The sequence below is a fragment of the Triticum aestivum genome, chromosome 4A (genome assembly GCF_018294505.1).
Source record: "Triticum aestivum cultivar Chinese Spring chromosome 4A, IWGSC CS RefSeq v2.1, whole genome shotgun sequence".
NCBI lineage: Eukaryota > Viridiplantae > Streptophyta > Magnoliopsida > Poales > Poaceae > Triticum > Triticum aestivum.
The window spans coordinates 590,514,642-590,528,978 of record NC_057803.1 but is presented as its reverse complement, the minus strand read 5'-3'; the positions used below and the strand labels follow the sequence as shown (position 1 = coordinate 590,528,978).

General features: G+C 48.5%; 1 pseudogene; it reads right to left on the bottom strand.

Annotated features, from left to right (window-relative positions):
* Positions 1–12,300: 12,300 nt before the first annotated feature.
* Positions 12,301–13,149, bottom strand: LOC123082422 (pollen allergen KBG 41-like; annotated as a pseudogene).
* Between the last annotated feature and the right edge of the window lie 1,188 nt (positions 13,150–14,337).

Here is a 14,337-nt window from a genome sequence, read left to right as displayed (position 1 = left end):
AAGCGGCAGACTGTTTTTTGCCGGCAAGCAGACGGGCGGGTGGCATTTACATGTGGGCGCCAGAGTGGGTTTCTCGACAATTGCGTGTGTGCGCGCAAGTCAAGTCAAGTGATTGGTTGGTTGAAGAAGAGCTAGGGGTGAACTTGGGACTCCGGTACGTACCGTTGGTCATTGTTGCTGCGATGAGTGGCCAAGAAAGGAAAGGTCCACAGCCCGCAGACTTTGCATGCATTTGGCAGGCAAGGCAGGGCATGCGGGCCGAGCAGAAAACTTAGGGCATCTCCAGGGCCGTGCCATAAGACACACGCAAGCGTTTGAACTGACGGATGTAGGGCCGCGCGACCACCAGTTGCAGCTCGCTGGTCGCGGGCCCGTCGTCGCCGCCCTTGCGCCGTAGTTGCGGCCTCTTCGAACGGTTGTAGCACTGCTTGCTCGAGTCGCACCAACTCGACTTGCCGGTCGTAGCAAATCGTCTCGCCGGTCGTAGAAAATTGACTCGCCGGTTGCAGCTTTTTTCCGCGCCCGACGTAGCTTGCGACCTCGCAGATCGTAGCAAATCGTCTTGCCGGTAGTAGCAAATTGGCTCATGGTCGCAGGTTTTTTCCACGCCAGACGTAGCTCGCAGCCTCGCCGGTTGCATATTTTTTCCATGCTGGATGCAACTCTTTTCCATGCCGGTCACAACTTTTCTTCACGCCGGAGGCCAGACTCACCTTCGTGGTCTCGCTGGTCGAAGCTTTTTTCACGCCGGGCGCAGCTCGCGGCTTCGCCGATTGCAGCTTTTTTCCATGCCGGATGCAGCTCCCGGTGCGGGTGGTTGTAGGTTCGCCCCTCACCAGATGCAACTCCTGTTGTGGCCGTCGCCATAACCTGTCCAAGCATCTCTGGTTGCCGGCCGCAGCTTTGTCGAAGCAAGGTTCCAGCATCACGGTGCGCAATGGCTGCATCCCCATATGCCCCTGGCACCGCCGTTGCAGCTCGCGGTCACTGCCGTTGTAGCAACTGGCGCAGCGGTCATAGCATCCCGGTCGTCGGCCGCCCATGTCGTGTGGGCATCTCAGCAGCTCAGGTGAGGAGGCACGGGAGCATCAGGACTTGAAGGAGCGCGACGAGAGGGAGAAGCGCATGTGAGCCGAGCTGCTGGAGATATATGGACGAATAAGTGTGTGGCCCCACGTGCAGATGAGGACCTGTGGAACCGACGCGATGGCTTAGCCGATCGGCCGGCAGGCAACATTTCCGAAAGAAAATTTAGCCACACCCACACGCTCGCTCAGCTACCTATTAATATAATTTAACTAAGAGACCCTAAATTTTTTTTTAACTAAGAGCATCTCCACTTGCACCCCCAACAGCCCCCAGGGCAAGTTTTTATTCGTCGGCGCCAAAAAGAAAAAACCAGTCACGCCCCCAGGACGCCGAATTCCGCCGGTTCGGCCCATTTTTTGGCCCGGCGATCCCAGGCCGAACCCAGCGCACTAGGGGCGCTTGGGGGATCCGGCGGAAGGAAAAGCGGTGTATGGGCCACCACTATCAGGCGAAAAATGTTTTTACATGTCTAGATTCGCCCCCCCCCCCGCGCGCGCACTACCCCTTCTGCCGCCGTGCCGATCTTGGTGCCGCCTACCTGCCCATCGCCGCTAGAAAGGCCATTTTGCTGCCGGAAAGAGGGGGTTTGCCGTAGCAGCCTCCACTCCGCTCCTGGGCGAGCTTTCCGGCGCTCCGGCCACGCAGGCGGGGTTACCAGCGGCTGCACGACTACCATGCCCGTCAGGTGTTCGGCGATTTGTCTACTCGGTGATGGACTCGGATGACGAGGAGACATTTGCGGTGCTGCTGGAGGAGGAAGCCGATGCCGACGCCCAGGACGAAGAGCACCTCATGGTCCTCGCCGCTTGATACGTCTTCAACGTATCTATAATTTTTGATTGTTCCATACTATTATATTATCTGTTATGGATGCTTAATGGGCTTTAATATGCACTTTTATATTTTTTGGGACTAACCTACTAACCAAAGTCCCAGTGCAAATTGCTGTTTTTTTTGCCTATTTCAGTGTTTCGCAGAAAAGGAATATCAAACGGAATGAAACCTTCGCGAGGATCGTTTTTGAAACAAACGCAATCCAGGAGACTTGGAGTGGACGTCAAGAAAGCAACGAGGCGGCCACGAGGCAGGAGGGCGCGCCCAGGGGGGTAGGCGCGCCCCACCCTCGTGGGCCCCTCGCAGCTCCACCGACCTACTTCTTTCGCCTATATATACTCATATACCCTGAAAACATCCAGGAGCACCACGAAAGCCTATTTCCACCGCCGCAACCTTCTGTACCCGTGAGATCCCATCTTGGGGCCTTTTCCGGCGCTCCGCCGGAGGGGGAATCGATCACGGAGGGCTTCTACATCAACATCATAGCCTCTCCGATGATGTGTGAGTAGTTTACCACAGACCTTCGGGTCCATAGTTATTAGCTAGATGACTTCTTCTCTCTCTTTGGATCTCAATACAAAGTTCAACTCGATCTTCTTGGAGATCTATTCGATGTAATACCTTTTGTGGTGTGTTTGTCGAGATCCGATGAATTGTGGGTTTATGATCAAGATTATCTATGAACAATATTTGGTTTTCTCTAAATTCTTATATGCATGATTTGATATCTTTGCAAGTCTCTTCGAATTATTAGTTTGGTTTGGCCTACTAGATTGATATTTCTTGCAATGGGAGAAGTGCTTAGCTTTGGGTTCAATTTTGCGGTATCCTTTCCCAGTGACAGCAGGGCAGCAAGGCACGTATTGTATTGTTGCCATCGAGGATAAAAAGATGGGGTTTATATCATATTGCTTGAGTTTATTCCTCTACATCATGTCATCTTGTTTAATGCGTTACTCTGTTCTTATGAACTTAATACTCTAGATGCATGCTGGATAGCGGTCGATGTGTGGAGTAATAGTAGTAGATGCAGAATCGTTTCGGTCTACTTGTCACGGACGTGATACCTATATACATGATCATGCCTAGATATTCTCATAACTATACGTTTTTCTATCAATTGCTCGGCAGTAATTTGTTCACCCACCGTAAAATATGCTATCTTGAGAGAAGCCACTAGTGAAACCTATGCCCCCCGGGTCTATTTTCCATCATATTAATCTCCCGTCAACTAGCTATTTTTATCGTAGTTTATTTTGCAATCTTTACTTTTCAATCTATACAACAAAAATACCAAAAATATTTATCTTATTATCTTTATCAGATCTCACTTTTGCAAGTGGCCGTGAAGGGATTGACAACCCCTTTATCGCGTTGGTTGCAGGGTTCTTAACTGTTTGTGCAGGTACTAGGGATTTGCATGTAGTCTCCTATTAGATTGATACCTTGATTCTCAAAACTGAGGGAAATATTTACGCTACTTTGCTGCATCATCCTTTCCTCTTCAAGGGAAAACCAATGCATGCTCAAGAGGTAGCAAGAAGGATTTCTGGCGCCGTTGCCGGGGAGATCTACACACAAGACAAGACATACCAAGTACCCATCATAAACTATTATCCCTCGCATTACATTATTTGCCATTTGCCTCTCGTTTTCCTCTCACCCACTTCACCTTTGTCGTTTTGTTCGCCCTTTTCCGTCCGTCTCTTTTTGCCTACCTTTTTGTGAGCTCGCTCTTTGTGCGACTTGTTGCCATCATGTCTGAAACGGGGGAGGTTATCATTGATAAGGATAATAGTAATAACGCGGGAAACTTTGATACTTTTGATGATCCTCTTGAAAAACCTACTATTTTACACACTAAAAAGTTTCGGGTCGGTAGTGGTAATATTATTGGAAAAGGGGTTATTCAAGATTTCTTTACTTGTGCCAGTGCCTTGCCACTATGGGTGGGTCTATTCTTCATAGAACTAGTAGTCTTGCGGATGCAATATCCTTGCTTGTAGTTGAACTTCAAAGACAGTTTATTCATTTGCATCCTTGCATACAAAGGATTTTTCTAGAATTTTCCAATATTGAGCATTCTTCTGTTAAGCGAGCAGCTACTATCTTTTTGGCACATGAGTTCAGATTTATAATGAAAGAGGCCAAAGAAAATTTTGCGCATTATAGGGTGGATGCTGGTCGTCCTCCCATAGAAGCTATCCCTTTTAATCAAGAAGACATAATGCGTTTACAATCTTTAGATCATGCTGCTTATAATGAAAACCTTAGAAAAAGGGTTCCTACCAATGTTCTAGTTGATAGAATCTCCGAACTTAATGATGATTTTGCTATTCAAAACAATGGGCTAGGTTTTTTCTCTTGAGCAAAGGCTCATGACGTTTTGCCAAAAGAATGCTCATAATGATGAATTGGTTGTGCAATATGAGGGGAATATGAGATGAGTTTTCATGATTTACCTTATCATTATGGCAATACGTAGATCTATTCTTGTTTTTATGCCTAGTTAGGGGCGTTAAACGATAGCGCTTGTTGGGAGGCAACCCAATTTTATTTTTGTTGTTCCTATTTAGTAATAAACAATTCATCTAGCCTCTGGTTAGATGTGGTTTTGTGTTTTAATTAGTGTTTGTGCCAAGTAATACCTTTAGGATAACCTACGGTGATAGTTAATTTGATCTTGCTGCAAAATAAAAACTTTTGCGCGCACGAGATTAGTTTTCATAAATCACAGGAACCTGCTTTTCAGTTGATTCTTTTTGCAGAAGATTAATAAACAAATTTATTAGGACTTCCTAATTTCTCAGAATTTTTGGAGTTACAGAAGTATGCGTTTGATACAGATTACTACATACTGCTCTGTTTTTGACAGATTCTGTTTTTCATGTGTTGTTTGCTTATTTTGATGAATCTATGGCTAGTATCGGGGGGTATGAACCATAGAGAAGTTGGAATACAGTAGGTTTAACACCAATATTAATAAAGAATGAGTTCATTACAGTACCTTAAAGTGGTGGTTTGTTTTCTTATACTAACGGAGCTCACGAGATTTTCTGTTTGAGTTTTGTGTTATGAAGTTTTCAAGTTTTTGGGTAAAGATTTGATGGATTTTGGAATAAGGAGTGGCAAGAGCCTAAGCTTGGGGATGCCCAAGGCACCCCAAGGTAAAATTCAAGGACAACCAAAAGCCTAAGTTTGGGGATGCCCCGGAAGGCATCCTCTCTTTCGTCTTCGTCTATCGGTAACTTTATTTGAGGCTATATTTTTATTCACCACATGATATGTGTTTTGCTTGGAGCGTCTTGTATGATTTGAGTATTTGCTTTTTAGTTTACCATAATCATCCTTACTGTACACACCTTTTAGGAGAGACACACATGAATCGAAATTTATTAGAATACTCTATGTGCTTCACTTATATCTTTTGAGCTAGATAATTTTGCTCTAGTGCTTTGCTTATATCTTTTAAAGCACGGCGGTGGTTTTATTTTATAGAAATTATTGATCTCTCATGTTGCACTTATATTATTTTGAGAATCTTTTAGAACAACATGGTAATTTGCTTTGGCTATAAAATTAGTCCTAATATGATATGCATCCAAGATGGGTATTATAAAAACTTTCATATAAAGTGCATTGAATTCTAAGAGAAGTTTGATACTTGATGATTATTTTGAGATATGAAGATGGTGATATTAGAGTTGTGCTAGTTGAGTAATTGTGAATTTGAGAAATACTTGTGTTGAGGTTTGCAAGTCCCGTAGTATGCACGTATGGTAACCGTTGTGTGACAAATTTGAAGCATGATTTATTCTTTGATTGTCCTCCTTTGTGTGGAGGTCGGGATCGCGCGATGGTTAACTCCTACCAACCCTTTCCCTAGAAGCATGCGTGTAGTACTTTGTTTTGATGACTTCTAGATTTTTGCAATAAGTATGTGAGTTCATTATGACTAATGTTGAGTCCATGGATTATACGCATTCTCACCTTTCCATCATTGCTAGCCTCTTCAGTACCGTGCATTGCCCTTTCTCACTTTGAGAGGTGGTGCAAACTTCGTCGGTGCATCCAAACCCCGTGATATGATACACTCTATCACACATAAACCTCCTTATATCTTTCTCAAAACAGCCACCATACCTACCTATTATGGCATTTCCACAGCCATTCCGAGATATATTGCCATGCAACTTTCCACCGTTTCATTTATTATGACACGCTTCATCAATGTCATATTGCCTTGCATGATCATGTAGTTGACATCGTATTTGTGGGAAGGCCACCATGCATAATCTTTCATACATGTCACTCTTGATTCATTGCCTATTCCGGTACACCGCCGGAGGCATCCATATAGAGTCATATTTTGTTCTAGTATCGAGTTGTAATCTTTGAGTTGTAATTAAATAGAAGTGTGATGATCATCATTATTAGAGCATTATCCCAAAAAAGGCCAAATAAAAAAAGGGGAAGGCCAAATAATAAAAAAGAGAGAAAAAGAATAAAAGGGACAATGTTACTATACTTTTTCCACACTTGTGCTTCAAAGTAGCACCATGATCTTCATTATAGAGAGTCTCTTATTTTGTCACTTTCATATACTAGTGAGAGTTTTTCATTATAGAACTTGGCTTGTATATTCCAATGACGGGCTTCCTCAAATGCCCTAGGTCTTCATGAGCAAGCAAGTTGGATGCACACCCAGTTAGTTTCTTTTGTTGAGCTTTCATACATTTATAGCTCTATTGCATCCGTTGCATGTCAATCCCTACTCCTTGCATTGACATCAATTGATGGGCATCTCCCTAGCCCGTTGATTAGCTGCGTCAATGTGAGACTTTCTCCTTTTTGTCTTCTTCACACAATCCCCATTATCATATTCTATTCCACCCATAGTGCTATGTCCATGACTCAAGCTCATGTATTGCATGAAAGTTGAAAAAGTTTGAAAAAACTAAAGTATGAAACAATTGCTTGGCTGAAACCGGGGTTGTGCATAATTTGAGTATTTTGTGTGACGACGATGGAGCATAGCCAAACTATATGATTTTGTAGGGATGAACTTTCTTTGGCCATGTTATTTTGATAAGACATGATTGTTTAATTAGTATGCTTGAAGTATTATTATTTTTATGTCAATATTAAATTTTTGTCTTGAATCTTTCGGATCTGAACATTCATGCCACAATAAAGAGAATTACATTGAAAATTATGTTAGGTAGCATTCCACATAAAAAATTCTGTTTTTATCATTTACCTACTCGAGGACGAGCAAGAATTAAGCTTGGGGATGCTTGATAGTCTCCAACGTATCTATAAATTTTTATTGTTCCATGCTATTATATTATCTGTTTCGGATGTTTAATGAGCTTTAATATGCACTTTTATATTTTTTGGGACTAACCTACTAACCAAAGGCCCAGTGTAAATTGCTGTTTTTTTGCCTATTTCAGTGTTTCACAGAAAAGGAATATCAAACGGAATCCAAACGGAATGAAACCTTCATGAGGATCGTTTTTGGAACAAACGCAATCCAGAAGACTTGAAGTGGACGTCAAGGAAGCAACGAGGCGGCCACGAGGCAGGAGGGCGCGCCCAGGGGGTAGGCGCGCCCCCACCCTCGTGGGCCCCTCGCAGCTCCACCGACCTACTTCTTTCGCCTATATATACTCATATACCCTGAAAACATTCAGGAGCACCATGAAACCCTATTTTCACCGCTGCATCCTTCTGTACCCATGAGATCCCATCTTGGGGCCTTTTCCGGTGCTCCGCCGCAGGGGGAATCGATCATGCAGGGATTCTACATCAACACCATAGCCTCTCCGATGATGTGTGAGTAGTTTACCACAGACCTTCGGGTCCATAGTTATTAGCTAGATGACTTCTTCTCTCTCTTTGGATCTCAATACAAAGTTCTCCTCGATCTTCTTGGAGATCTATTCGATGTAATACTTTTTGCCGTGTGTTTGTCGAGATCTGATGAATTGTGGGTTTATGATCAAGATTATCTATGAATAATATTTGGTTCTTCTCTGAATTCTTATATGCATGATTTGGTATCTTTGCAAGTCTCTTCGAATTATCAGTTTGGTTTGGCCTACTAGATTGATATTTCTTGCAATGGGAGAAGTGCTTAGCTTTGGGTTCAATCTTGCGGTGTCCTTTCCCAGTGACAGCAGGGGCAGCAAGGCACGTATTGTATTGTTGCCATCGAGGATAAAAAGATGGGGTTTATATCATATTGCTTGAGTTTATCCCTCTACATCATGTCATCTTGCTTAATGCGTTACTCTATTTTTATGAACTTAGGGCTTCTCCAGCCGCGCCCCCAGGAAGGCCTCCCCAGGCGTTTTTTGCGCCGGCGCCAAAAAAACGGCCCAGTCGCTCCCCCAGGAGCCAGATTTTCACCGGCCTGGGCCGAAAACAGCGCCGGCGGACCCAGGCCGAACCCGGCGTGCTGGGGGGCGCCCGGGGGCGCCGGGGCAAACTGTTTTGGCGCGAAAAAGCCGCGGGCCAGCCGCGTTAGGGACACGGCGGCTCGTCTTCCCCCAACTGCCTCGGTTCCCGCGGGGAATCAATGGCAAGGCTGCCGCCGGTCAGCCTTGCCATTGATTCCTCATGGGCGGCGCGTCACGGGATAGCGCGCCGACGCCTCCCCTCCCTCGCACGCTTACACACGGGCGCGGAGCGGCTATAAAAGCCGGCGGTCAGTCGTCTATGCCCACACCAGACTCGCCCCTCGCCGCCGCCCAGCCCCTCTCTCTGTCTCTGTCTTCCTCTCCCGAGCGCCACCGGCAGCCCCTCTCTCTCCCTCTCTACCACCGCCGAGCCCATCGCCATGGCAGAGCGCTTCCCCGGAGACGAGGCGGCGGCGAATGGCTTCGGCCGCCGTTCGCTCCGCGAACAGGAGTCCTGGCTCCTGTTCCAAGCGAACATCCCGGCGCCGCCGGACATGCGCGCCGGGCCGACGGGGTGGCGGCTCAGCGACGGGGGAGTGCCCGTTCCCCCATTACCCGACGCCGTGGCGAAGCCCAGGCACTTCGCCGAGGAGATCGAGGTCGCGCGCGCCTCCCTGACCGACGACGAGCGCTCCCTCCCCCAGTACATCGCCGACAATCATGCGGCTTCGGCGGCGTACTTCCAGCGCCGCCAGCAGCAGCGCCTGGCCTCCACCAACGGCGGGCCGGTGGTCGACGGCGTGAAGAACAGCGAGGGGCGCCACCTGTGGTGGGGCGTCCCCGGCCGCATGCTGGATGGCGTGCTGGCATACCTTGACGGCAGCAACAACCCGCCGTTGACCTATCCTGTGACGGGGGCCGCCCCGTCGCAACACCAACGCGCATGGGCACCAAGGAGGTTCACCTCCTCCTTGTCTTCCTCCTCTCGCTCATCTTCCCACTCCTCCGGTTCTCCGGTGCTTCTCGGCGTCAAGGCCGAGCCCGCGGCGAAGACGCCAATCGGTCGGCGCACTCGCAGCGTCGGCATCGTCATCAATGAGGGCGGCCGGTGCGCCTCATCCTCGTCGGCACCTCCGCGCTTCGTCAAGCCAAAGATGGAGCCGGGGCTGGCGCCGGTGAAGACGGAGCCGGGGTTGGCGCCAGTGAAGGCGGAGTTCGACGACGACGACGCGGCCCTAGAATGGGCGCGCCAGGACTCCATTGCGATGGAGAAGGCGCGCTGGGAGAAGGAGAAGGAGCGCTAGTGCGCCACCCTGCACCGCTTCGAGGAGCGCCGACGCGGCCGCGATGAAGACGGGGTCGTCGTCTTATGCGACAGCGACGACGAGGACGACGCGCCGCCGCCAGTTCGCCATGGCGATGCTGGGCAGGGGTCCAGCAGGGGCGCCCGCGTCAAGGAGGAGAAGGCCGACGACGACGATGGCGGCGACGGCGGCGACGACTTCAGCCCCTTTCTTTTTTAGATTAGGTTAATGTAATGAAAATGCACGAATTTCACCGAAATTTGCCATGTTTGGCCAAAATTGAACTAGTTTTTATCATAACTTCGTCGAACGGTCCTTCTTTTTTTTATTTTAATACGCGCCTGGGGGCGGCCCTGGGGGCCGACGGCTGGGGACCGACTCGCCCCCAGGGCCATTTTTTGCGCCGGCTCACCCCCAGGCGGCGCTTTTAGACGCCCCCTGGGGGGCCAACGGCTGGAGATGCCCTTAATACTCTAGATGCATGATGGATAGCGGTCGTTGTGTGGAGTAATAGTAGTAGATGCAGATGCCTATATACATGATCATGCCTAGATATTCTCATAACTATGCGCTTTTTTATCAATTGCTCGGCAGTAATTTGTTCACCCATCGTAAAATATGCTATCTTGAGAGAAGCCACTAGTGAAACCTATGGCCTCTGGGTCTATTTTCCATCATATTAATCTCCCGTCAACTAGCTATTTTTATCGTAGTTTATTTTGCAATCTTTACTTTTCAATCTATACAACAAAAATACCAAAAATATTTATCTTATTATCTTTATTAGATCTCACTTTTGCAAGTGGCCGTGAAGGGATTGACAACCCCTTTATCGCGTTTGTTGCAAGGTTCTTAACTGTCTGTGCATGTACTAAGGATTTGCATGTAGTCTCCTACTGGATTGATACCTTGGTTCTCAAAAACCGAGGAAAATACTTACGCTACTTTGTTGCATCACCCTTTCCTCTTCAAGGGAAAACGAATGCATGCTCAAGAGGTAGCACTGCTCTAGCCGCCTGTTCGCGAGCAATGCAAAGCCGCGGCGAGGTGTTTCGGCGCCGGGCCGGCAAAAGGCAAAGCAGAGGCATCGACTGAAGGGCTATTGCTTGCTCGACGCCGACTACTTCACCGACACTCCACTGCACGGGGAGTAAGTATTTCGGCGCTGTTTATCGGATGAGCTGAAAGATCTTCCTCGGGATTGTGAATTCCACCCGAGAGTTCGTCAGCTACTTCAAGTGCAAGAAGGATTGCACCGGCACACTTGGATTCACCTCACTCCAGAAGTGCACGACAACTACGAGGATGCTTGCATACGGAGCTCCCCGTGATATACTGGAAGACTATGGATGCATGGCCGAGTCCACCACCATTGAGTGTTTGTACAAGTTCTGCAGAATAGTGGTGGCAATGTTTGGACCATAATACTTGCGATCACCCAATGCTGAAGACACTGCTCGGATCCTAGTATAGAATGCAACAAGATGATTTCCTGGGATTCTTGGAAGCATCGACTGTATGCATTGGGCATGGAAAAACTGTCCATTTGCTTGGCAGGGGATGTACAGAGGTTCCAAAGGAGCTTGTAGTTTGGTATTTGAGGCGGCGGCCAAACAGGACCTCTGGATTTGGCAATCCTTCTTCGGTATGCCAGGAACTCACAATGACATCAATGTACTGCAGTGCTGAAATGTTTTTGCCAAGCTTGTTGAAGGTCATGCTCCTCCGATGAACTTCAAGGTCAATGGGCGCCACTACAACAAGGGATACTACCTAGCAGATGGCATCTATCCGAGATGGTCCACATTTGTGAAGACTATCTCAAACCCTATGCCAGGAGGCAAGAACTCCTACTTTGCCAAGTGTCAGGAGGCTTGCAGGAAGAATATCGAGCGGGCGTTTGGTGTGCTCCAATCTCGATTTGTTGTTGTCTGGTACCCCGCTCTGACCTGGTTGAAAGATCAAATGTGGAAAGTCATGACTTGCCGTGTCATCTTGCAAAACATGATCATTGAGAGCGAGCAGGAAGAGCCAGTGTTTGACACTGAACCATATTACATGCAGGGTCCTCTTGCCAAAGTTGATCACCAGCTACCGGCAACCTGGTCTGCCTTACTCAATATGCGTCAGGAGATCCGAGACCCACATGTGCATCAAGAACCACAACACGATTTGGTGGAGCACCTATAGAGGCTCAAGGGCAACACCTAGCTCGACATGTGATGAAATATGAGTTTTTTTGTGTTCAAATTATGAGTTTGATTTGTTGAACTATTTGATTTGTATTGATTTCTGTGATGAACTATGTGATAAAAATTAATTTTTGTTCAATTTGTTCCAAACCACACCGAACATGGGCCAAAATTGGGCCGACTTTCACCGAAAGTGGGCCAAAATCGGCGGCTGAGGGGGCGAGCTTGGGGGTCAGCTGGAAACCCGAGCCCCCTACGCCGATTTTTCCGTCGGTTGGCCCCCAGCCGGCGCTATTTCAAGCCCCGGGGGGGCCGAACGGCTAGAGATGCTCTAAGAAGTCATCGATCTCGATCGCCGGTGCATGGAACGAAAACAAAGAATTGATTTTGATTATCGATCAAACTCGCTCACCGCCACAGTAACGTACACACGTACACATATGCATATCTACATATAGTATATGCGTGATGAGCTCAGACTTTGTAGCCACCGGCAGCGGCGGCGGCGGTGGGGGTGGCGGGGGCGGGGACGACCATGGAGACGATGGTGTCGCTCAGGAATGACTCAATGAGCGTGCGCTTGTCCTGGGGATTCCCGGGAAGAAACGTGGCGTAGCTCTTCTTGACGGCGGACTCGAGGGCAGGGACAAACTTGTAGGCCTCGTATGCATCACCCGTGGTCTCCTTGATGGCCTTGCTGAAGGCAGAGTCGAAGACGGTGGACCTGTCCTTTATCGGGGCAGCATCGGCAGTGGTGGCTGCAGTGCTAAAGGCGGCGTCGATCTGGTCGATGGCCTTGAGCTCGCCGGCAGGGATCGGCCCCTTGACTTCCTCACCGAAGTGGACCTTCAGGATGCCGACGATGATGCAGAGCGACTTGTCGAACATGGCCACGAAGGATTCATACTTGGCCTCCGGGGTAGCACCCTGGGCTTTTTGTGAGGCCCCCGCCAGAGTGAAGCCGACCCTGGAGTTGAAAATGGCTTTGGTGCTGGACGTGTCGGTGACCCCCTCAAGAGACCAGCTGCCGAAGATCTACACGAAGGTGTTCGCGAATATCTTGCCCTTGTCCATTGGAGGGGCTGCGGCTGCGGCCGCCACGGCCGCCTTGAAGGCGTTGTTGGCCTTCTCAACTAGCTTCTGCTCCTTAGTCGTGGCCTTGGGCTGTGGCCCGGCTGGGGCGTAGCCAGCTTCGGCAGCGTACGAGACGGCTGGCCCCGCCACGAGGGCGACGGCCACCAAGAGCGCCACTGTACACTGCTGCACCGCCATTGCTGCTTCTCTTGTCTTGCGTTGGTTGGTTTGCACACTACGTAGGAGGAGAGATTGTGGTGCGATGTGAGGATGAAGGAGCTTAATTAGCTCTATATATACATCGACCCGCACGTTGAGAGGCCCAGAGAGATTACCGCACCCAAATTAGCAATCCCCTCCTCTCCTCTCCTTTTTTTAGCCAAACTCATTATCCCCGTGAGCTCTTCATGCCACAAACCAATAATAATAGCATCGATTAGATCCCTAACTACTGTTTAACCTCGTGGGGTGGGTAATAATAAAAGTAATAAAAAATCAACAACGTGCGAAGATGTGATTGGACATAAGGGAAGGGAGGGGCCCACCCCTTAAAAATCAGGAGGCATAGTTACTTAGTTAGGATGTTTATGTATTCTCTTCGTAGGAGCCCGTGAATGTAGCATTTTCGGGGTAATAACCTTCCAGTCCGAACTGTATAGGATCCTCTCCCCTGTACCAATCCTCCAAATATATCCACGCTTGAAGGATGAAAAAGCAAACATGATGTTGTGGCCATGTGAATGATGAGCCTTTCTTAAGGGTAGATTGTAAGAGATCATAGTTAGGGTAGTACTTGGCTTTTAAAATTCTTGCGTGGAACAAATCAGGTTTAGGTATGAATCTCGATCATTGCTTGGCAAGCATCGCAAGGCTAAAAGAATATATAAATCTCTAAAGTCCTTACCCCCTTCACTTTTAGGAAAGAGAATTGTCCACCATGCGAGCCAATCCATCTTTTTATTATCCTCCTCATCTCGCCACCCAAACTGAGCAATAATGTCATTAATTTCTTTGCAAATTCCTTTAGGCAAATAAAATACAAAGATGGCGAACACAGTTATAGCTTGAGTTGTGGCCTTTAGAGCATCTCCAGCTGCACCCCAACAGGCCTCCCAAGGCCATTTTTTAGCACCGACGCCCAAAAATCGGCCCAGTCGCGCCCACAGGAGCCCAATTTTCGCCGGTTAGGGCTGAAACTAGCGCCGACGAACCCAGGCCAAACCCGGCACGCTGGGGGGCGCCCGGCGGCCCCGTACAATCTTTTTTGGTGCGAAAGAACGGCGGGCCCGCCGAGTCAGCGACCCCCGCGCCTCGTCGTCCTCATCGCCTCGGTTTCCATGGGGAATCAATGCCAAGGCTGCCGCCGGTCAGCCTTCCATTGATTCCTCACGGGCGGCGCGGTGAGGCAACGCGCCCTCTCTCGTCACGCGTACACAT